The 26,235-nt window shown below is 35.0% G+C and overlaps 1 long non-coding RNA gene across 2 annotated transcripts; it reads right to left on the reverse strand.

The window, feature by feature from the left end:
* Window positions 1-20,474: 20,474 nt before the first annotated feature.
* LOC143618647 (uncharacterized) lies at window positions 20,475-22,137 on the reverse strand. Of its 2 annotated transcripts, XR_013151058.1 has the most exons (3): window positions 22,112-22,137; window positions 20,842-20,982; window positions 20,475-20,762 (listed from the first exon to the last, which is right to left on the reverse strand). It is a non-coding gene; the product is annotated as an uncharacterized LOC143618647 (long non-coding RNA). The 2 variants fall into 2 exon arrangements; XR_013151057.1 differs by lacking the exon at window positions 22,112-22,137 and having other exon boundaries at window positions 20,842-21,363.
* Window positions 22,138-26,235: the final 4,098 nt, after the last annotated feature.

Consider the following 26,235-nt stretch of genomic DNA (forward strand, 5'->3'; position numbering starts at 1 on the left):
TCAAGCTGCTTATCTAAGACGAAAGTTTAAGAAGCCGGTAACTTATTCTCAAGTTGCTGAACAACAGTTGAAATTTGTTCAAGTTAATGATCCAAGAGAAACTCAAAAGGTGCCCAAGACTAAGGCTTGGGCAGCCTTTTTGAACTAATCCCTTTTACTTTGTGTGTAGGGTACATCCAAGACTATGTCTGGTGAAAATTGGATAATGGATAGTGGATGTTCTCGTCATATCACTGGAAATCTCGACCTATTAACCAATGTGAGAAATATTCAAGGGGGTTATGTAGCGTTTGCTGGGAATTCTGGAGGAATGATAACACAAGAGGGTGAAGTTTCTAATGGTCACATTACTTTTGAAAAGGTCAATTATTGTGACAAGTTGGACCATAATTTATTGAGTGTGTCGCAAATCTACGATAAGAAGTACATCACGGTTTTTACTGATAAAGAGTGTCTTATTTTGAAATCGGGATATGCGATTCCCCAAGACATGGTTGTCATGAGATCACCTCGGTCAAATGATATTTATGTCTTAAATATGAGTTCTAAAGTATTAACGTCTATCGAAACATGTTTTGTCTCAAAAGCTACCGAGAAGGACTCTATTCTATGGCATCGTAGAATGGGTCACATTCATGTTCAAAAGATGAATTATTTAATGGTGAATGACTTAGTTGAGGGTGTTTCGTTGAAGAATTTTAAGTTATCTGATCACTACATTGCATGCAAGAAGGGTAAGCAAAAGAAGAAGTCACATCCTTCTAAGTTATTAATTTCCATTGATACTCCTCTTGAATGACTTCATATGGATCTTTGTCCTGTGAATCGTGCGAGAATTTCTGGAGATTGGTATTGTCTCGACGTTACCGATGATTATTTAAGATACTCATGGGTCTTATTTATGAGTTACAAAGATCAAACACCTGTTTTGGTACAAAACCTTATCACTAAGATCGAATCACTATACAAACAAAAAGTGAGGAGAATTCGAAGTGATAATGGTACTGAATTCAAAAACACTGTATTGGATTTCTTTTGTATTCAAAAAGGAATTCATCGAGAATATAGTGTACCCTGTGTACCACAACAAAACGGTGTTGCTGAACGGAAGAATAGAACTTTGATTGAAGCTGCAAGAACTATGCTTGCTGATTCTAAGCTTCCTGTTCAATTCTGGAATGAGGCGGTGAATACAGCATGTTATACGCTTAATCGGGTTCTGACTGTTAAACGACTCAAAAAAGCAAGTTATGATCTTTTAAACAATCGAAAGCCTAACTTAAAGTACTTGGAACCATTTGGGTGTCCGTGTACGATGTTGAAGAAGGATGTGGGTAAGTTTGAAGAAAAAGCTATCAAGGATATTTCTTGGGGTATGCGTCTCCAAATAAGAGAATATTTAATGTCACTTTTGGTTGTGTTGAGGAATGGTATCATGTGGACTTTCAAAATTACACCACACCTCCTCGAAGGAAAGGTCCCGACTAGATGTTTGACTATGATGGCTTACTTAATTCATTTACTCCATCAACTGAAAACATAGACGAAGATTTGGTTAGAGCTTACTTTGAAGATCATTTGGCCATTCCAAGATTTTCAAGTTCTAATGATGTTGAAGCTCCACCTGGTGCTCCAACTGAAGATCCAAGTGATGCTTCTCCAGCTGCTTGCGATAATATATGTACTTCTTCTGATGACAATCAAGCTGATGATCCGGTTATTGAACTTGACAGTGATGTTTCATCTCCTGAACTTGGTGAACATTATACTAACTTATTTGATAATGTTGTTGTTCCTAAGAATCCCACTCTTCGGATTCATAATTATCATCTGTAGGAAAACATCATTGGAGAACTTGATGTGGGCGTTCAAACACGTCATCAAGTTGCTTCGTCAAGCGAGAATAACATATTGTGTGCTTATGCAGATTTACATTCCTCTGGAATTGTAAATGTTGCTAAATTCACTTGCTTTCTATCCCAAGTTGAGCCAACGACACCTCGTATGGCCCTTCAAGATCCTTCTTGGGTAGATGCCATGCAAGAAGAATTACAGCAATTTGCACGTTTGGGTGTTTGGGATTTAATTGACAAACCTGCTAGGGTCAAGAAAGCTATTCCGACTAAGTGGGTATTTAAGTGTAAGAAAGATGATCGTGGGGTGACCGTAAGAAACAAGGCACGATTAGTGGTGCAAGGTTTTCATCAGCAAGAGGGTATTAATTACACTGAAGTATATGCTCCGGTCGCAAGATTAGAGTCTATTCGAATCTTTCTGGTATATGCTGCTTATAAGAATATCAAGGTCTATCAAATGGATGTTAAAAGTGCTTTTCTCAGTGGTGAGCTACACGAGAAAGTGTTCATTTTACAGCCTCCTGGCTTTGAAGATCCTGATTATCCGGACCGAGTTTACCAATTAAACAAGGCCCTGTATGGTCTACATCAAGCCCCGAGAGCTTCGTATAGCACGCTCGCCGACCATCTGACTGATAACGTCTTCAAGCGAGGGACTGTCGACTGCACTTTATTTCATAAGACTATTGGTGATGATCTTCTCCTAGTTCAGATTTATGTCGACGACATTATCTTTGGGTCTACAAACGACACGTTGTGTAAGGAGTTCGAGAAGTCCATGCAAACGAAGTTCGAGATGAGCTCGATGGGAGAGATGAATTTCTTTCTAGGGTTGCAAGTTCACCAGTCTGCAAAAGGAATCTTTATTCACCAGACCAAGTATGTGAACGATGTCTTGAGCCGATTCAAGATATCTGCCGGAAAAATCCCTTCAACTCCTCTCCCCGTGGGTCACAATTTATCACCGGATGAATTGGAGGATACCGTTGATCCTACCCTCTATCGTGCTATGATCGGATCTTTAATGTATCTAACGGCTTCTCGCCCCAACATTATGTTTGCTGTTTGTCTTTGTGCTAGGTTTCAAGCAAGCCCCCGAGTGACTCACCTAGCTGCGGTTAAGCGAATACTTCAGTATCTGAGGGGAAATCCAGACATCAGTATCTGAATGAATACGCGTTTTCAATTTTTGCTTGGTTTAAATGGATTGAAGACCCTTGCTGATATCCTGAAACAAGGATAACTATCTTTCTTATCTGTTAATTTTTATTTTTGAAATTTATTTTGGTTTTAGGGGGGTGAAAAACTAGAAAATACAAAAATATTGTGCTTTTCATTTGTATAGATAAAACCCAAAAACATTAAAAATGTTAAAATTCAAAAACATTTGAAAATTTTGAAAAATAAAAAATATTGTGATTTCTTTTCATTAATATTTTCCTTTAAAATATTTTGAAAATCCAAAAACATTTTAAAATTTGAAAAAGAAAAAATATTGTGTTTTTCAGTTTGTACAAAAAATCCGAAAATCCAAAAAGATTGTGAAGTTTTTATGTTTATAAGAAAATTGAAAAAGACAAAAGATTGTGTTTTTATGTATATATAGAGAAAAACCAAAAAGATTTTTGCATACGTTCGCTGAAAAGTATGTCAATTACCCAAATTTGAAGGACATGTACTTGTATATGTTTGGTCCTGACATTTACTTGTAAATGATCGGGATAGCCATTCACCTGATAATGGAAAGTAATTGGGGCGTTCGTTATGCGTTTTAGTTTATTTTCTCGCTGAAAATTATGTTGGTTATTTAAGTTTGTGAAGCATGATTGCATGTCTTGGTCCTATTATTCACTTGTGCATTGATAGGTTAGCCATTTATTTATAGACTTAATGTAACTGGGGCGTTTAAGTTTACTTTGTTTTATGCTCCTCAAAATTTTTGAGTTTTTGAAGCAAAAAGAGAAAATGATAGTACATTTATTGTTTTGACCCCATATCCAGCAAGAAATAAGCTTAAAAGACTGTGTGCTTAATTTCATTGGTGCATTGGTAGGTCTTAAAACAAACAATTAGAGTAAAGTATGTGATATAAACATAGAGAAATGCCAAATTGAAAGAGTTGTTAGTCTCTAGCAAAAATCTCGGTGAGGATGGAAGAAATGTAATACCCTGTCATACTCAAGTCTTATACTTGTTTGATCACCCAAAAATAAAATAAAGCAAATAACAAGCGATGAAATTCTGGACAATGTGAGTCTTTATGCGGCTTAATAATCTGGGTATTCATCTACATGAATATTTTATTCGCTTTCAGAGCAAACCCAAAGTCATTAAACTTGATCACTGATGTACCTCGTACAATATAAATTACTGACTTGATCTAAATCCGTTGTTAGTCGTACAATGTTCCTCCCTTGCGCGCGTCTCAATACCATTAAGAAACGGACCCCAGGGGATACAGTGTATGTAAGCCGACAGATGGACTCGTGCATACTCACTCATAGTAACAGAAACTCAATGCATTGCTCATAAATTTCTATAAAATTCAAATTTTGATCAACAATATAATGGTTTAAGTCAAGTTGGGGTGATATGAAAAAAAATAAAATTAAGCTTGAACCGAGATTAGAGACTGATAGTTTCTGATATTCTGTGCTTTAATTGAACCATTAATGATATCACAAAAACGCTTGAAAGTTTGTTATTAGATTTAAGTGAACAAAAATACCAATGACCGCCTTAACGCCAGTCATAATATCGCTGAAATATAAAACTGTGATGGAAGGACAATCTGGTCGATATGATTCTCTACTCAAACTCGACAAAATCCAAAAATATGTTCTGTTTTTGAAAATTCATATAAAAAAAACACAAAAATATTTTCCTATTTTTATAGCTTAATTTTCGGATAATTTTCTGATAAATATTTCGTTTTAACATATATTCAAATTTCCAAAAAGATGTTCTTTTATTTTTACAGATTATTTATTTTCTTTAAGTTAAGTGTTTTTACAAACGGAAAACACGTTAAGGTATTCGATTATCGAGATACAGGTTCTCGGTAGTTCATATTAAAGTTAAAATTGCTTTAATTAATTCTTTAATTTATATAAATATTTAATTCATTAAATTAATTAGTTTATTCATTTAAAATTAAATAAAGGATACTTCGTTAATTATGAATAACGAATTAGGTCATTTTACCGAATTACACCCTAATTCGTTATCCTAATTCGCTTCCGCACTCTGTAACGAATGACACTCAATTCGTTATGCATAGTTAATGAACTAGACAAAGAATAAGATTTGTTTCGTTATGATTCGTGTTAAATTAACTTATCGAATCAGGTGATTCGTTAGTTCAAAATTCAAACAAATCGGCTGATTCGTACATTGGGAATCGTGCTATGTCATACTATATAGGACGGCGTGCATACGAACCGCCTCACTATTCACCATCTTCTTCTTCCCATTTGTACTGTTACTCTGCCAAAATTTTCACTATTTATCAACCTTCATATTTCTTTGTTTTGATTATACCTCTGAGTTCCTAAGGTATAGACGATCATACCTTCGTGATTTTCGTCAAATTTAACACTGGTTTGATGGGTTAATAATACGATTTTATTTCCGGGTTTTTGAGGTTTATGTAAACCTTAATCTATGTGCTTTATATCATGTTGTGTGCAGCTAATTTGTTACCATTGTAATTGGAATGTGTTTCCGAGACCCATTATGGTCACTGATTTGGATTCATGTTGATGATTATAGGTGTATCAGATTTCCGTTTGCATAGTTGACTTTTGAAGTTCTTGGTTAATTTTGACCTTGACTTAATTAGGACAAAGATTAAGCTGCTTATGGCCATTCGTTATACTTAGCGAATTGGAACTAATTTGTGTCCAATTCGTTAAGCAATTTTAACGAATTAGAATAGCGAATCAAATTTCTTAATGAATCAGATTGGTATTCGTTATTTATAACGAATTAGATATTAGTTCGTTACCATTTCCTTAGTAATTCACTGCTTCTAATTTGTTACTTATCTATTTGATAGCGAAACAGATGATTTGTTATACCAATTTAACGAATCAGCATGTTTTTAACGAATGACATGGTTAATTATTTTAAATTTAAAAGTTTTATCTATAGAAACTTTTACTTATTTATATGAGTATTATTATTTATTATCACTATTCTTTGGATTTATTTATACAGTTCAATGGTGGATAACATAGCTCAAGGTCCTCATGTTGATGCGCCACAAGATCAACAAGCTCAGGATGTTCCTTTGCTTCCATTTGATACACGGCATAACGTTTGTGCATTTGTTGACACGAATTTTCCTGATGAGGATGTCTTTGGAGATATGCTGGCATTTATACGCCGTTCTCATATTCACTACGCTGTCACTGCTAATCCTAACATTAGGTTCAGCATTATTCGACAATTTTGGAACACAGGTCAATATGTGGAGATTGAGAACCATATTGCTTCCGAGGTTAATAATAGACCAGTTGTCGTATCCGTTGAAACCGTTCGAAGGGTGTTACGATTTGATGACACTATTGATGACCCGAGCGAATACCATAAGGAGCTGATCAAGGGATTATTTGGACGTTTATTCTATGCTGGTAATCTCGATGCGTCTATGTATAACAAGGCATACTTGTGTTCCCAATACAAGTATTTACTTCATGTTCTTATTCACTGCCTTAGTGGACGAAAGGCTGGGTTTAACGAATGCCGCATCATGCTACAATCGGCATTTGTTGCTCTTGTTTTGAATAAGCCTGAAAATTTTTCTAAAATGATCTTCGATCATCTTAAAGAAAATTGTATTGTTGGAAAACGACGCGTTAAGTTCTTGATGTATCCGCGTTTCATCCAATTGTTTGTTCACGATGCAATCAGATATTTGGTTATCGACCCAAATGATGTGAATGATAAGCTTATTTTGGATAATATGAAGGCAGACACCATGCGAAGGATGAAGTCGTATCGTCAAACTCCTCCTCCTAGATTCAAACGACTGGTTGGTCATCTGGTAAATCCAGATTATGAATGTCCTGACAATGATCGCTGGATCCATGATGACTCGGAAACTGAGCGCGAGGAAGGACCGGGTGGGAAAGAGGGTGATGATGATGGTGATGGTGGTGATGGTGGAGATGGTGTTGGTAATGTTATTGGTAATGCTCCTGCTTTACAACCTGCTGAGGTTGATGTTGCTTTAGCTAGTGCTATAGCTGCTCATCATAAACGCAAAGGAAAGGAGTTGGTGAAAGAAGGTTCATCGAAGCATCGAGTGTCGGCTGAAGCTGGCATCTCATTTGGAGTTCAACCTACAAGGTCGCCCACACCTTAACGTCCAGCAATGCCGCTTACTCTTAGTACCCCGGAACTTACTTTGACGACCACGCTTACAACATATCCAAGGCTTGGTATGATTCCTCAAACTGTTTTATCTTCTTTACCAAGACCCTCTACTGATACTTCGGTGGTTTCACCTACACCGATGATGATGCCTCCACAACCAATGGATTTTTCATTTTTGAGGCTTAACCAACCTCAAGGTCCTGTTCAACCTGTCCCTGCTTCGTTCAATGCTATGACTCACGATTAGCAAATGGGTATGGTGTTGAGTCTCCTTCATTTGTATGAAAATCAAATGTCGGCTAATCGAATGAATCAAGAACGCATGATGGAAAACCAGAAAAGGCTGTTAAGTTATGTCTCGTTCTGTCAAAAGGAGACGAAAGCCCTCCGTGAGATTGTTGAGTCTCAGGGGGTGAAACTAAAATAACAAGAAGATCTCATCTTGCAACTTACATGCAAGGATGATGAATTAAAGAAACTCAAGAATGATGACGAAGATCCAGATGCGTCGGGTGCTGGAGGAAGTGAGTCGCAAAAAGCTCACGGCTCGTCCTCTGGTGCGGGTACAAGTGCTGCTGACGATTCAGGGAAGCAGATTATTGCTTATCATGATTATACGTCTACCCAACCGATTGAGATGATCGAGGCTGTTACAGTTATTTTTGTTGATGATCGAGGAATACCCTGATCTGTTTCAGCATACCAATGTTGATCAGGGTGCTCCTATATTTAATGAAGAAACGGTCAAAGAAGCAGAAGATCATCTGGAAAAGACTTCCAAGGGAAAGGACGTTGTTGATACGAGATTTGACTCAAAGATCGATCCTTTGGCATGTCGTCCATTTATTAATCGTGGCGGGAATCACCATGCAAGTAGGTTTCACCAACACTTTCTATTTGAGGTAAACCACGGATTTAAATTTTTTAAGCCACTGGTTTCAATCCGCAAGCGGATCGATGAGATTGATCCAATGACAGGTTGGAGAAAGCTAGTTCTTAAGGTAAAGCCGCCAAAGACCATGAAGCGTGTGCAGGTGAAGACTTTGAACCAACACGTATTTATCCTTCAACCGCTGGTACTACGACAACAAAGACTGGCGAGGCCGTTATTGTGCTGGGTAAAGGTTTAAAGACTGAGCTGATAAAGATCATCGATCCAATGTGGCTCGTTAATTTAACAGAAACCGACAATGACGTGCTATTTAAGAACAAGATTTTGATCGAGCGTCGTGAAGACTATGACCTGGCAATGAAATTTCAACGCGTTGTTAGGGTGTGTCATAAACATGGGATTCACAGCTGCAGAGATTGGCAGACAAGACGCTTCAAGTAATTAAAAAGACAAAGAGCTCAAGACAAGGGGGTGTCTGTTAGTTCACGGTTTTGCGTCTCGAGTCTTTGTATTTATCGTTAATGTATTTATCGTTTTATTTATGTAATAAACATTAAGTTATTAAGTTAGTTCGTTAAAGGAGTCGTCTAGTTCGTTAAGGATGTTTAACGAACTAGACTTAAGTTAAGATCCCTCCTGATTCGTTAAGGTTTATTTTGTTATATGTATTGTAACGAAGGCGGTGTCTGGTTCGTCATGGAATCTTAAAGAACCAGATCCGTCTTCTATATATAGTGGTGTTATTCCACTGTTAATTTAAGCATTGATTTGATCTTATCGAACCCCTGCCCAAGTCGTTTCTCTCAATCTTCATATTAATAGTAATACATACACATATATATACACATAATCAATACTAATATATAACATTAACATATAATCAATAGCATTATGAACTAGATCCATATAGTTATTATCTAATATATATCTGATCTGAGATCTGGTGATTTTAAGGTATTCACATATTAGAAATGATTAATATTATTAAATAACTTTAGGAAAGAAAAACTATTAGGTCTGAAATATGTAACATAAGAGTATATGTATAATTAACCGAATCACATCAAAAATTTAAAATGAGTCAGGTTTTCGGGTTTGAAAATTCACGAATGTTACAGGATTTACAACTTTTAGAAATTTCGTCCCGAAATTAAAATAAAATAAGAAAATAATATAAGAAAACAAGTAGTACATATAGTTGTTAAAAGTTTTAATAGTTTTTTATACATATTTAAATAAAATAAATAACGTCGATCTTTGAATGTCTCGAAAGACGCCACAAATGGGAAATATGATAAGGACACTTATATATAGGATGTACCAGCGGCGTATCCACCATACCCTTATCCTATTGCATTTGTCCCGTTTTTCTAAAATCATTTCAAGTTTCGATTTATTGCACACAACTATCCTTACTATGATTTCCATGCGAGGACTTTGATAATTATGTGTGCATCCGTAATTACTTGGTTCATCGCATGGTACACATGGTTTGCCATATTGTGTGGTTTTGCAAGACATCAATGAAAGAGTTTAATCAAGTAGGGTAAATTTGGGTTGGGTTATTCAGGAATCGTGTCACTTCGGTCCGGGTTTGGTTAAAATGACACACTCCTAATTCTAGTAAACACTGTGTTACTTAGACCGAGTAGAGGATGAATCCCCTAATGCACTGTAACCGTCTTTCCGTTTGTGACCCATCTAGTTTCTTACTGTAACATCCTAAATTTAATAATAATAAACAGAGGAGTTACGTTATTAAGTGTGTTTTAATATTTAATTTATATTAAATATAAGAAAGAAGTATGGACTTGGAATAATTAAATATGGAATAAGGGACGGGATGAGTTTTGGGTCCATGGGCTTAAGAGGGTATAAATATCCCCTTAAACCTCCCTAAAACCTAAATCCTCATTTCTTTCCATCTTATTCTCTACACACTCAAAACACACACACATATTGCTATAAACGGCCGTGAGCAAGAAAAGAGGTCCAAGAACAAACCAAACTTAGATTCTTGATAGATCTTGAACGTACAAGCTAGATACAAGGTTAAAGTTCATAACCAAGATAACCGTGACCTAACGAACACTTAAAAGGTATGTTCTTTATCTTAAAGGTTACGTTTTTATGAACGATTATCCTTGAAACTTAAACGTAGAGTAGATCGGGTATAAACGAACCATAAAGTAGCAAAATTGATGTTAAAATGTGTCACACCCCCATCTTAGGCCTGGGCGTATGACCAACTGTTGGTACCGCATTTGTAAATAAATTAGAGTTACGTATTAAAAGCGGAAGTCTTGAAAACATGTGGATTTGAAATATAATATTTACATACACAAAAGACGGGATCATAAGTTCCCGTTTAAGATTACTTGTTATAATTTACAAAACCACCATTCATTAATATTTTATGTTTAACAAAAAGATCTGAGCCATCGGATATCTTGAGCACTTCGTTCTTCAAGTCCTAATCTTGGTTACCTGCAAAATGTTAGAAAATACGTCAGCAATGAATGCTGGTGAATATGTTGACGCTAAAATATTTTCTTTTACTTAATCACCCCTCGAGACGACGTAAGTCTCGGCCCATCTTGGCTTAGGAATAATCAAGTTAAAACAATACAATTATAAACTCGAGTCTCTACACTAAATACCTCAGCAAACACCCAGCGTTCGACTTAGTTAAGTACCTGTATGTATACACATGGTCGTGCTCCCCGCAGGAAAGCGTACTACGACCAGGTGTGGGGCGGTGTGCCCACCGCGTATACCACATATGTAAGGATCCAGACAAACGTATACTATATCCTGAGGGCTAGGCTTATACTCTTGTTTATAACGTTTTAGAGACACGTAGTCCCATGTAAACCATTTTCATATTATTCATTTGACTCTTTTTAGAACAAGTTTGTAAAGTTTGGGGCGTATTCACCTTTTTTATTTGGATCAGCTTCAAACACCGTCTGAGGGTCTTTCCCGTTGCTATCTCGCACCTATAGTACGGGTATAACCTTTTGTTAGTCGGATATAAAATCCGGCTTTACACCTTTAGTCTTTTATAATCTTTACCTCGATGAACCTTTAGTTCAAATCTTATTTTCTTTTACTTTTAAACCTTTAGTTTAAAAAGTATTCTTTTATAAATTAAAAGTCTTTCTTTTAACTTATATTCTTTTATGTAACACCCTTGGCAAACACAACATCGTCCCACTCTTAGGCTATTCCACATCGGCCGTGGACAAGAGAGATCACTGGTTCATAAGTAATGTCCTGCCTCTTCAATCACCAACGTGTTTTGGGCAACCAAAAACAAACCCGTGAGCTCTTCGTGGGCAGAGCGGACAATATTGGTGGTGCGAGGGGCCGGGTGTTACAGGTGGTATCAAAGCCACACTTATGCCGTTCGGGATGATGGGACATGCCTCATCGAGGACGATGAGTCCAAAGGGGGGTTGTTTGTAACACCCTTGGCAAACAAAACATCGTCCCACTCTTAGGCTATCCCACATCGGCTGTGGACAAGAGAGATCACTGGTTCATAAGTAATGTTCTGCCTCTTCAATCACCAACGCGTTTTGGGCAACCAAAAACAAACCCGTGAGCTCTTCGTGGGCAGAGCGGACAATATTGGTGGTGCGAGGGGCCGGGTGTTACAGGATCTGTCACACCCCAACCTACGGCGGAAATGCCGGGGCGCGAACTGATTGTCACAGCTCTCAAGGTTACTATCATGCAAAATATTTAAATGACAATATCTATTAATTGAATTCAATTATCAAATAAATCAAATACAAACAAACAAGTACATAATTCATACAACAATACAAATCTTATATTTCTTGATTAAAATATTCTTCTAGCTAAATTCTTCACTAAGTCTTCACCAACCTGCATATGCGTATAAAATAAAGTTTTGTCAACAACACATGTTGAGTTAACAACACACCAGTTTAGTTGTACATATAGTATATATAACAAAATACGTAGCTGCAACAAGTCATATGAGAATAACAAAATAACCAAATTAGCAAGTATAACAAGTATAACTGAGATGTCGAGAAGCACAAGGCTATAACGACTGGCGTATGATCATACTAGACTGAGATTATGTTGGACCTCTCCGAATGAGAAAACATACAAAGCAAATAAGCACATAAACAAATAAGGTATAAGTTGTTAACACATAAGACAAAGTGCAGTTTTGTGTATAAGTATGTATGAAAAGTAAATTTACGCATATGACCCCAAAACGTGAGAAAAACAAGTAAAATAGGGGAATGTGGTACTCACCTTAGCAATAAGCAAAAGATAAAACTAATGCTGTTAGAACGGTAGTAAACAAGCGTTACACTCTTCGGAAGTTATCGACGAGAAATCCTAGGTAACAATAGTTGAGGAAAATAAATATTGATTGAATAACGAAGCGAACACTAGATAGAGGTTCGGTATTCGATGATCGGGTACATTCTAACGAAAGTTTAATATTAATAGATTTATTACTAATTTTATTATCAAAGTTTTATAATATGATTTAATTATATAAAAATACTTAAAAGACTTAAATAAATATTCGTAAAACTTTATAGTTTATATAAAGAGGTTTGTTTCAAATGTTTAAAACTATAAATACGTTTGGTGTATTTAATAAAGATTTCTTTTAAATACTTATTGCAAATACTATATATAAATAATAAAACTTATAAAATATGATTTTTATAAAATACTAGTAATTATATTTTAATTTATTAATTAACATAGGTTCGACAAGGTGATCGGTTAATATGTCGGTTTTAGTAAAATACCGATTAATTAGTGTGCATATAATATGTATAATATAAACTAAATGGTTAATATATTAATATATATGTTTAGAAGAGTTATCACAATAAAAAAAGAACAAAATCGGGCATTGTGGGGGTTTGAACCCGCGACCTCCTGCCCAAGCAGGTCATTAAGCCACACACACAAACCAGCTGCCATGTGAGCTGGTGTACCAGTTGAAAGTAAAAATGAAAATGAAAACAAATAAGCAGATAGATCGATCAACCAAAACCCCAATAACCCTAGAAATATAAATCGATCAATCCGTGTTATGATTTAGAAATTAACGTTAGGGCTAATGTTTTACTGATTCAAACGACCAAATATCATAAATTAATTACCAGATACAAGGGCGAATTGGTGAAGAACGGCCAGAAAGCAGCCGCGACCCAAACACGACGAGGAATCAATATCTGCAGGCTGCGTTGATGTAATTAACCATGGAGCTTAGACTCGCGCTGATGAGAGGGAGGTGTAAGCGACTTTAATTGGGTTATCATGTATTCTATATAGCGTTTTGATTTATTGATTAAAGTCGGTTTGATATATATGTTAATACCTATCAGATTAATCGAGTTTTCTTAATTAGATCATTGGTGAGGTGCGAACTGCGAACTGTGTGTATAAACGATCTCCTAGTATCAATTCCAAGTAAAATCCGTGGATTAAGGAGCACGAAATCAAAACGGGTCATGGATTCCGAATTTGAAATATGGGTTTGGGTTAAAGATAAAGGTAGTTACAATTGGGGTTAAACTAGAGTTTAGGGTGAAAAATGAATATAGTTCAAAGTTAAAAGAATATTAATAATAATATCATATTATATTGATTAATTTACCAAAAACGAAAACGAGTCGGGTAATTGGATAAAATTAATAACGGGAAAATCCGAGTTGTTACATTTTATAATATAAACCTTTAGTTTATTTTTTTAATCCCTACGTTTCTTCTTCTCTAAGAAACGTATTCCTTTCTTTTCTTTATTATTTAAGAATAGTTATTATTACTTAAATAATATCTATAACAAAGAATCATATAATATAATCACATTGAATATATATATTTATAATTCTATCTTTTCTTTTCTTTGTTATATTTTCTTTTATTTATCGAGGTATCGAGTATAACCTCGACTTAGGGTTTTAAGCCCTTTTTATAATATTTTATTATTATTTTATTCGGGCATTATGTCTACCTTTGCCGGCTTATAAAACTCTACACAATCGAGCAGCACTACGACGTAACTTCACCGTCTTTATCTTCTCGTTCAACTCCTACACCTTTTCTTTGCACGCAAATCGAGACACCAATACTTTTCTTCACACCGGCACGTTCTACGAGATGAGTCGTCGGGATGTTGGAATGGTAACACCTTCTTGTTTGGAATTTCGTCGAGAGATGGCACGAATATCAAGGTATGGGCACGGAAATCGAGGAATCGGGGCACGCTTTTCGAGGTGAATCGAGGGTATGATTATTGGGTTCTAGAGAGATGTTAGAGAGAGAGAGAGAGGAGTATGAAAATTTGATGTGATTTGTGAAGAACCTGGACCTTATATTTATAGGCAAAGTTCAGGGGCCCGTCGCGATATGCGATGGCCCTTTGGCTGAGCCCGTCGCGTATCGCGATGCAGGCTCTCTGAGTTACCACGTAGACCTGCCACGTGGCAGGCGTTGTGCCACGTGTTGACATGTGGCGACACATGGCGGACGTGCTGCCACGTGGTGATACGTGGCGGAGGTTGTGCCACGTGTGGACACATGGCACGCCACGTGCCTCGTGTGTCAGACAACCCATCACGATACGCGATGGGTTGCTCTTATGATCCATCCGCGTATCGCGATGGGTCAGGAAAGCAGAATTTTCATTTTTGTCCTTGAATTTTGGATTTTGACATTTTTTTGGTCCATTGACTTTGGAAACTTGCTATTTTAAACCCGAAACTTTCGTGATGTTACAAAATGAACTTAGCGAACCTACGGTTATGAACGGCTCGTTTAAAGAAACCCTAGATCTAGTTTTGAACGTTTTAAGCCTAAAGGTCCAAACTTTATGATCTTTCGAGTCAAGTTTTGGCCAAAAGTGTGAACGGGAATGTTTATGGGTTAATACCGAGCCGTAGTAGGGTGTTAGGGTCACGAGTTTTGATGATAATGGGGTTAAAGGACCAAACCGTGGCCTCAACCCAACAGCCCGCTCGATCACTTTCGACTCGCTTACAATGGGTCGATCACAATGATATTCACTTTCGACTCGCTTACAATCTGGTATTCGATTACTTTTGGCCTATCGATTACAAAGGAAAACTCGATCACAATTATTGTAATCAATTACAAGTTCATCCCGATTACATTTGAGCTGCTCGCCTACAATATATTCGATTACAATGAACTCGATTACATAGAGTTCGATTACTTGTATAACTCGATTACTCTTAAGACCATATCACTTTTGTAAACTCGATTAAAAAGCTTGACTCGATCACAAAGCTAACTCGATTACAACGAGATCGATTACAAAGGACTTGTGCGCATACAATGTCAGATCGATTACATAAGGATGATCGATTACAAGTATGGCCGATTACATAATGAAATTCGATTACATGTTACATAGGACTCGGTTACGGTACATTAGATCACATCATGAGACTCGCTTACAATGTACTTTCGATTACTATAAACATACTCGATTACATTGCAAAAATTGATTACAAACTAAATCCTAAGTAAAAGGTAATCTAACACAAAGGAAAGAAAGAATATTAAAGTAAACCAAAAATTCAAATATGTTAGGGATTAAGAACAAAATGCTTTAAGTAAAAGTAATTTAACATAAAACCATTAGATTAGGCCAGACTTAGCCATTTTTGGCTGAAATACAAATAGGATGAGTATTGATACGTGTAACTCATATACAGTTAGCAGAACTCAATAAAAGAAGGGATTAACAGTTAGCGGAGAAAGAAACAGGATTCAGGTGAGTTTCTAGCCCTATTTCTTTGTTATGTTTTCGAGGCTGTGTGCATACTCGATGTGAATGTTAATACACTTACCTTAAATGGTAAATGTATGTCTTAAGGATGAATGTGATATTTATGTTTATATTATAAATGAATGCCAGATAGTACGTGAACGATCTTCGGATATTGCACGTATTGTTAAGGAAGGTATAGTGTAGTAAGTATGATATGAGTATATGAAAGAAAGTATGTAAGAATATTGTATGTATGATATTATGAAAGGTATGTAAGAATGCAATAAAGATAATAATAATGAAGGGTAACGAATGATTAAAGGGTTGCAGACCTTAACAATATTTGCGAAGGTTAAAGGGTAGCATACCCTAATAATATATGCGAAGGATAAAGTTTTGCATACCCTAATAATATATGCGAATGTAAAAGGATTGCATACCCTAATAATATACGTGAAGGTTATAGGGCGTAATGCTCTTATAAACGTAATGCACGAATATGAAAGAAAGAAAGTATGAAGGTAAGTAAGTATTATAAATGAAAGTACGAAAGTATAAAGTGGGTACAAAAGTATATAGTTATGAATGTGTTGTATGTTGTATGATTAACTAGAACTCACTTAGCGTAGCTGACTTTTAGTATGCACGCAGGTGAGTAGGTTGAAGCAGCTAGCTTGAGCGGAGGACACATGGCAAAAGAATAAGAGTCTGGTATCTGAAGACTCAAGATGCTTTATGTTTAATGTTTTTGATTTTGAAAGACAAAATGGTTGTTTAAAACAAGTTAACAATTATTGTGTAACGTTTTATGAAAGTTTTAATATTTCCGCGAAAGTTTTAATTAACTCTTATTAGTAGAACTATCTTTATGAGTAAATCCAACGTCCAAAGTGAGGCACCGATAGCGGGGCTTTACACTTACTAGTCGTGGTCTTTTGCTTTTCTCTTTTTATATATAGTTATGTTTGTCTTTCACATAATAATAATTATTATTAACATATAATAATTGTTTTTTTTTCAAATTTCCAACGCATTTTCAACAAAAACATGTTATTATTTTTTTCTTTTCCCGACTTATTTATGTGCAACAAAAAGATTATAAAATTTTACATAAATACAAAAACCAAAAATAAAGATATTTTTTTTCTCAGATATGACATAAAAAATCAAAACTTGCTTTAGAAATTCAGACATGAATAAAGTATACGTGAGCTCAAGCCAACCTAAGTCTCATTTAATTTTTTTCTCAAAATATAATAATAATTAAAATTACATATAAATCAGTTAATAAATAATTAATTAGTTGAGTCCAAGATTGAACTTAATACTTATTACCACTAGTATTATAATAATAAAAGTAAGTAAATTAATTATAAATAAAACAATTGTTATATTAAAAGCAAACATCCATATGATCAATGGTGTTAGAATACTTCCTACGCATTTCCGACGAACTCTATTATTTATTTATTTATTTTTTTGTGTTTCTTGGTTATGCATTCTCACGAAAACATTAAATAAAAGCATATAATTGTTTTTTTCTTTTTTGAAATGTGTTGGAATATTTGCTATACATTTGCAACACAATTGCGTTTAATTTAGGTTTTTTTTTTCATAGAAATTTCGTTGGAAACATGTTGAAGATAAAGTTTGTAAGAAATGCATTGGAAATTTTTGTAGAAAACATTACTCTTTTCTTGGTTGGTCGATAGTATTGGCAGAGAGATTGAAGATGGGTGGTGGCGGCTAGGAAGAAAGAAAAAAAATAGGGTTTATTTGTTTGGCTGTGATACCATATGAAAGGTGGAATAATTGATGATTTCTCGTTCACAGTATTAACCCTTATAAAAGGGTATATATGCATAACAATACAATCACGTATGTATGGACATGACCTCATAATATAACAATACAAATATTAAATATGCTTCATATATGTTTGCTAATATTGAGTTATATTGTTTGGCTTGTAACAAATATAAACAACAATAGCCATATCTCACTATAAGTTTCTATAACACACTTCAAATCACATGTACAGGTTGTTGCAATTCTTTTTTAATATTAGATAAGTAACATTATATAGTTTGTAGCTACTTGTTGGAAACTGATTATTATCCACAAATTTAGTATTACAAATTTAAACCTTGAGATCAAACAGAAATAGCTTTATTTGCTAAATTCATGTTGATTTCATGCGTATTCTTGTGTAGCCGGTTGATGAAAAAACTATAATTGATCATGCTTAGGTATATCATGTGTAACTGCGATTGTAGCGGTCACTATCTTCTTCAACTAATGATGGCATTATCAAGAATGTTAAGAAAGACGCCAATCCTTTTTTTCTTTTTTCTTTTTTTCTAGAAAACCATGTGTGGATCTTTTACTTGTGATGAAATATTAATTTATAATACATAATATAACAGTTATACCGATGTTTTTTTTTATTTCTTTGTGCTAACTAACACGTGTCTCTTTAGGCTATATAACTATATGTTTGTGACGTCTATGATCTATTCCATGTCTAATGTCTATTTTGGTAATTATGCCTGATAATGTCCCAACTTGAGAGACTTAGAAAATTATTGAAGTCAACTAAATTTAACTCTAATAGAGATCGAATTACCAAAGGTGACTTTTGAGTAGTTGAACTCATGTATTAAATACTTGACCCATAAAGCTCACAAGCTTCTCGAGCTTGTGTTGTTCTACATTTCCACCTTAAGTTTATATTAACAATTTAGCATGATCCATTGAAGAAAACTAGTTTTGTTTGCAGCCCATAACTTTTAGCAACCCAATAATTAGCCCAATTACCATTTAGCGGCATTTTGGTATAACTAACTAGGGCGGTAAATGAACCGGGCATCCAGCAGTCCGTTCGACGGGAAGTTTGTTCATGTTTGTCCACTTAATAAACGAACCGGACATGAACAATAGAGATTTCTTGTGGTAAGCTTAATGGACTTCGCGTTCGTTCAATAGTGTTCATGAACGTTCGGTAACGTCCGTCCGATTATGTCCATTGGCGTCCGTCTGGTATTGCTATCGGTATCACCATTACTAAAGACTTCAAAACAAAAAAAATACAAGGTAATGTTATTTGTTTTCAATTAAGTTTAATTACTTACTAATATGTAATACCTATTTTCTTTGATAATTGTAGGAAAATGATGACAATGATATTGTGTATATTGAAGTAACATATGGGCAAGAGAGTTTTTGCGGGACAGCCCATCTAAACCTGGTCTGTTATAACACATTTTATTCAACTTGGACTCTCATTATGATATGTTACCAAACCCGGACCACCCTCTAGCTTTCGCAACAAGCATAAATGTGAATATAATGGTCATGACTAATGACTAACTAAAATATTCAGTTACGGCAATAGATTTTGCTTGACTAAATAGCCATACACGCTTGTAGTTCTGTTCTCCTAACAATCTAACATGTTTAATTCAATATGTTACCAAAAATGGCTTGAATTTGAACAAGTCTTTTTAAATCTATAACCACTATTCTACGTTCCCAAACGGATCCTGTCAAATATTTCACATTTTCTATGATATCTATTTCAGGTATTCGGGGAATCCTCCTTAATAGACAAAATATTCCTATTATGTCAATGCCAATTGAATCAATGGTATTAGCTGTGAATTCGAACTTTTTGAAGCAAGCAAAGGATTGGGGATTTAGTGGTGTAATGTTAAGAGGTCGTGCTACATGAAGACATTGATAGCAATATGGGGGAAGTTCCTATCACGGTATACTCTTCCTCATGTTTCATTATTCTTATTTTCTGTGATGGGACATAAATATTTGTCTTTTAAGTAAACGTTAACTAGGTTTTAGGTAAGGTTTCAACCAATTAGCTTTTTAATTATTTGTAGTACTTAAAAAGATGTTTTTTGATTTACAAAAGTAGTGCATTTTTTTATATAGTTGGTACAGCAAATATCCGTCTGACTGGGATAACTATATGTAAAAGACGGAAGCTTAAAGTAAACAAATGAATAAATTAAGTATCTTCATCGATCAAGGTTTTAGAACCTAAACAAAAGTTTTAAGCAAGTTTTCCATAGTTGTACTTGTAATTGAACCGGTTATCGTGTACCGGTTTTGAAAAACCAGATTACATTATACATGATCTAAAATTAAAAATATTTTTAATCAATTTAAAAAAACTATGATACTTTGGTATAAATTTGTATTTTTTTTAAAGTATATATATATATATATTAAAAGCTTATAATTTTTTATTTTTTTTTATTTTATATATTTACATAATTTTTATATAACACAAATTGAGCTACATTTGGATAATGGGTAAGCGAGCAACATAATTTGTAATGGAAATAAAATATGAAGTTTGGACCTAAAGTAATGCAATCGGTTAGCGTGTCTTCGTATTTCATTGTTTTTATACCCTCTTAATCATATATCCATCCCAACCAAGCTAAATGAAGCATTAAAGTTTCAAACAAGAAAAAAATGCCAAGTCTTAATCATATATCCATCCCAAACAAGCTAAAATAAAAGATCATCCAACAAAACGTATATGATCATAAACAACATGATACTAGCTACTAGTTTAGGCAACCAATCACTTACGATTCAAGATCGGATAAAAACACAATGTTGCGATACCTAGGGTTCCACGGCTATCTTGAACGTTTTTCTCCACCCGAAAGTATCCTTCCTCACCCCAATCCTTGCCCCATGAATTCCGGCATATCCAGTAATCAACCCCATTTTCACGTCCGAAACCCACTTTCACAACATGGTGAGTTCGATTTAGTTCTTCAATAGGCTTGTATCTTACTATTCCCTGGTCAAATGTAACAAAGTGTTATTACATAAAATATAATAAGATTTTCCAATTTTGTTTATTATTTAAAAAAGTTTACCGTCATGCCCTTCCTTCTAAAAGTTGAAATATCAATAAAAGCCGTTGCCAGCCCTTCCCTTACAAACTCTTCCAATATTTGCTCGTTACAACTTGGAACTTGCGCATAGCTTTGTACAGTAAGTTCATCCACTTTTTTTAGCTGCACAAATTTAAATTACAATGGTGAAACCCTAAAAAACCAATATGATTATGATTATGGGTTGAAATGTGTGTGGGCCAAAAAAATACATGTTTTTTAATGTAAATTCTTGTATTATTTTTAATTAATGAAATTTTTATTTATTTATTTATTTTGTATTTTTAGATATATAATTTAGTTTTAATATAAAAAATAGAGCAAACGACATTTTGGGTACTTTAGGTACCTCAGAGTTCAGATTGTGCCGGGCCCTAGTACCCTAAGTAATTATTGGTACTTCAAGGTAAAGACGAGCAACAACCGAACTTGAAACCGATGAAACAAAACCAAATATAAACAGACAATCGGTTACCGGATTTTAGGGGTGTAAACGAGCCGAGTTGCTCGAGATCGGCTGTTGAAAGAGCCCAAGCTCAAACCAGCTCGCGAGCCTAAACGAGTCAACCATTTTAAAAAATAAATACGATAAAACTTTCATTCAGTTGCTTGTCCCACTATTGAACAATATTTCATAGAGAGAAACTTTGATAAGAGTTTCACAACTGATATTTTAACTTTGCATGAATATTTGACACATGGGTGTCGAGAAAGTTTGCCTTTAATTTGCAGGAACCACCGGCTTTATCTGTTGGACTAGAAAGTTTTGGAGTTTAAAAAACTTGGTTGGAACTTTAGTTTCTCCCTTTTTTTTCGTTTTTTTATACATGTTTTTGTTAGAATTTCAGTTGTTAGTTACTTGCAAGTGTAAAAGCATACATCCCAAATCGGCCCATTTTCAGTACTAATTACAATTTCGTCATCTTAAATATAAACCATTGGTTAGACATAATCAATGGTCAATAAATAACTCCATGCACTGAAATCATTTCAAATCGAGAACCGATACAAAACCGAGTCGACCCATTTCAAGGTGGATTGAATCATTTTTTATTTACTTGTTATAAAAAAAATACAAATCCAAATTTACCCCTTTCAAAGTGAACTGATAACTAATTGTGGATTACAAATTATATACATTAATTACATAAATATATACCAATAATATCAAGGGTTAATAATATCTTCATTTTTAAAACGAAACATAGGTTATATATACTTTATAAAAAACACAGATATTGATAATACTAACCGTTGTAGCCTTGCATTCTTCTTGTGTAAGGGTAGTACTCCTCCGAATATTAACAATAAACTTAAAAGCCTTCCTAACACTGTCGTGTTTAAAGCCTTGGTTGTACTTGTTATCGCAGTCGATAAGGTCGGTATTGTTCAGATAAAGTTGTTAATATCCCGGCACGGATCTTGTGAGCCGCTTCAATGGTTGATATGGTCCAGCTGACAGCTTCATTTCAAACAAATACGATCGAGTTAGATAGGAAATTTCATTTGCTAACGTACAGTTAAAATTAATAATCACTTACGGCCATTTTGTGACTTGATTGCACTGATTGCCCCTTCCTTACTCCAGTCAACCACAACACCGTCGTCATTACCCTCAATTTGAGACATCGAACTTACCGGCAAGAAATCAGGCGAAAAACACCAACAAATATGACGCCGCTAACTTCTTATAAAACCCAATAAACCCTAAAGAAGGGTAAAAGTGTAAACACACCAAAAAAAAGATCGCCACATTTAGAAATGTAATTAATTAAAACCTAACCTTATATCTATTGCTTATTTAAAGACCGCCACATTAAACAATGTAATTAATTAAAACCTAACCTTAAATTTATTGGTAAATATAAGTATGTTGCTAGCTGGTGTTCATATGAAAATTGTTTCGTTTAAATTTATAATTACACAATTTTGAATTTAAACACTCACATTCTTAATTTGTTGTTGTTGCGAGTGTCTTGCTTGTCACGATAACTGTAATATATAATAAAGTTTTTTGGTTGCCTGGCTCGATCAGAAAATAAATAAATAAACTACAAATACAAGTGTTTAGTACGTGTTGGATCGATGGGGTGTTGATGTGTACGTTTCCATCATTTGTTTAAAAACCGACCTTGAAATTGGTTAATAGTCTCTTCCATATAATCATGACGCAGTCCATAAGAAATTGTTAAGACAATCTTATTATGTTGTAGGTACGAATTTGGTTAATAGCTTTAGTTGTTGCTATAATAGCGAACAATCGACACACATCTTCATTTAAAAGAAATATGAGTTAGATTCATATAAATTACAAGCAATTCTATAATAAAATACATAAATTATAATCACACTTACACTGCATTTTTTAGTTTTTTTATTTAAGGGATTGAAAAAGAAAAGATAAGAAAATTTTTCTTTTTTCATTCTTGAGTTTTTTTATAGAAAATAAAGAGAATGAAAAGAAAAGTTAAGGCTTTTTTCATACAAAACTTTCCAGACAAATATGACATGATTGTGAAGAAAAAGTTTATAGCTCATTACAATATTACTAATTTACCCTATCTCAATTATCTTTTTCATATTGCTATGAGGACGTAATTGTAAAGTTACAATTTTTTTTCCTAACTTTTCCTTCCGATCTAACTCAAGAATATAATTAACACTTTATTTTCTTTTATGTTAACTCAAGAATGTCTTTTAATTATATAATTGCTTTTCGTTTCCTCCGCTATTTAATCTTATCATTTCTTTTCCTTGTATTTAAAACCCGAGAATGCAGTGTTAGCATTAATCGAACTAGACCAAACCTTAAATCTAATACTTAAATTAACAATAACTTACACCTTTTTGTTCCTTGAGTGAAGTGATGATGCCTTTGGTGCACCAATCAACATCAACAACGTTGGGTGCTTCCTTGTGGTCGTCATTACCATCCAACATCACGTCATTATCGTTTTCACACATCGAAGTGTTTGAAGCGACCAACTAAATTAAACCTTAAAACAAAAAAAAAACAAAAAAAGCAAGCCTAAAGTTGAATAATGGTAAACTCATACCCAAACGGATGAAGCCCATAGTTATAATAAATGAAATTAGTTGAAGAAGAAATTCCAGACATATTCATTTTGAAGAGATTCATGAAATGTCCTTAAGAAATTTCCTCTCCAAACACACACTGACGACGTGTCTTTCAGGTTGGACGATGTATTTTTTTTGCCCAACAAAATAATGATATTTTTTGCAAACTCCTATTCACATCGGCGATGACAAACTACAAGGGGTGTTCATGTCAACAATGGCATGTTTTTGAAAGAGGTCGTCGACAAAATTTTTGAAACAATACGATGATCACGTTTTTGACATTTTTCATAGGCGACATTTGCTTCACATTTACCTCTTATCCCCCTAACATGGTGCTACTATAGAAAAAAAACTATCAAAGAGAAGCGAAGAGGCAAGGAGAAAGATAGGGTATCACTAGAACTTAAGAAGCCAACATACATGTTTAAAGAGAAACAAAGGGAAGGGGGGGGGGGGGTAAAAGTTAACTTGCAAAAATTAAGAACAATACAAAAGTTGTCTGCAAAAGTAAAAACTTTTTGTAGAAAATAGATAAAACAAAGAATAAAGGTTTGGTTGGTGGGGACAATTTGGTACCCTTTTGCGAAGGACGATAAGGGAATTTTCCCTTAATTCAAATCTTATCCCTAAGACCATGTGTAGTCGTAAAGCTCCACATCCAGGGGCCAGTCAGAGTTATGGTTTTGTACAAAAACAGGCTGTAGTCATAACTCTCCACATCCAGGGGTTATGCGCCACGTGGCGCCCAGTCATTGTAATTTTATTTGTTTTTTTTAAATAATAATTCATTTAAATAAATTAACATAAAATTAAAAATTACATTAAATTTCCAAATAAAAATTACATTAAACTAAATTAAAAAAAATACATCAAATTAAAATAAAAAAACATAAATAATACTAATAAAACTAAAACTCATTTATATTTTTCTAAAATTTTCGCTCGTCGAGTGGCTTTTAGAGATTGGACTATCGGGTCGTCTTCGGATAGCTCGTTTGATAAAATCTCGATGTCTTTGTCCATCTCATTCCTTCGAAGTAGGTCGACGATGTCCAAATTTACTTGAAGTCGTTGGGTTCCAAGTTGGTGTAAATCTTGGAGTCGAGAGTTTATTAATTGGAATTGGCTTTCCAATTCGGGATTCGAACCCATTGCCGACGACGAACCGGCCCCTTTCCCCTTTCCTTTGCCTTTGGTTCTTCTACCCCCCGGCCGAGGCATGTCGGTAGTATTCACGGGGTCATTATCGCTTAAGTTGAAGTTTCGAGCGTCGGAACGGAGCGTGTTTGGATCAACCGAAGATGATGTTTTAGACTTTTTTTTACGCGGACCACCTTCGCCTTCGGCTTCGGCTTCGGCATCCAACACCAAGCCCCATTTTGGGTGAAACCTCAAGAGGTCTTTCCAAATGCCAAAGTAGTTGAAGGTCCCGCCGACCTTATGTTGAAACTCAACCAACGCGTTATCCATGACTTTCGCGTCTGAGACACCGCTACTCCTAGTTCGATTCATCCGAGAGAAAACCGTATGGAAAGCCATGCATTTGGTGTTTATGTCGCCCCATTTCGACAGTAACGAATCTTTTTCTCGACGCGAGTCCCCGCCAAGGTTGTGAAACCTCTCTATAATTTTGTGCCAAAATACCCCCGTTTTTTTATAGTTCGCTAAAAAATAAAAACATTACAAGTTTAATGTTTGTTATAAGAAATTTAAAAAAAAATATATATGCATTTTAAAAACCTACCGCATTTGGCATCTTCCGATATTTGGCACCAAGCACGAGCACATAGTACGCACTCGTCGATACTCCACGATATCACCGTCTTTTTAACCCGAGGTTCGCCGGCGGGCTTCTTTGCGTGTTTTTTCGAACGTCCGCGTTGGCTCGAACCGCCCTCGGGTTGTGTCTCCGGCACGAAATCGACCTCGGGTTGGGTCTCCGGGGCGGGTTGGGAACCCGAACCCGCAAAAATGTTTGTCAATGGGTTTTGGAAACCGGGCACCGCATTTGGCATAGAGTTTTGTAGAAGTGCAAAGTACGCGGCCATTTGCGGGTCATACATTTGCGGGACGGGTACGGTTGAAGTCGGGGCGGTAGATTGGTTCGGTTGTGGATTTTGGTTGGCTTGACGAGCATATTGACCGAAACCGAGAATATTTTGGTTGTTGTTTGGAAACATGATGGTAGAAATATTAGTGTAAATATTTGTGTAAGTTGGTAGATTGGAAGGAATGTGTTAAAAATATGAGTTTGGTTTGTTTATATAGTATAAATATAATTAATTTTTTTTAAAA

The sequence above is a fragment of the Bidens hawaiensis genome, unplaced genomic scaffold (genome assembly GCF_021521415.1).
Source record: "Bidens hawaiensis isolate Kalapana, Puna unplaced genomic scaffold, B.hawaiensis_p1.1 tig00419623_1, whole genome shotgun sequence".
Lineage (NCBI taxonomy): Eukaryota > Viridiplantae > Streptophyta > Magnoliopsida > Asterales > Asteraceae > Bidens > Bidens hawaiensis.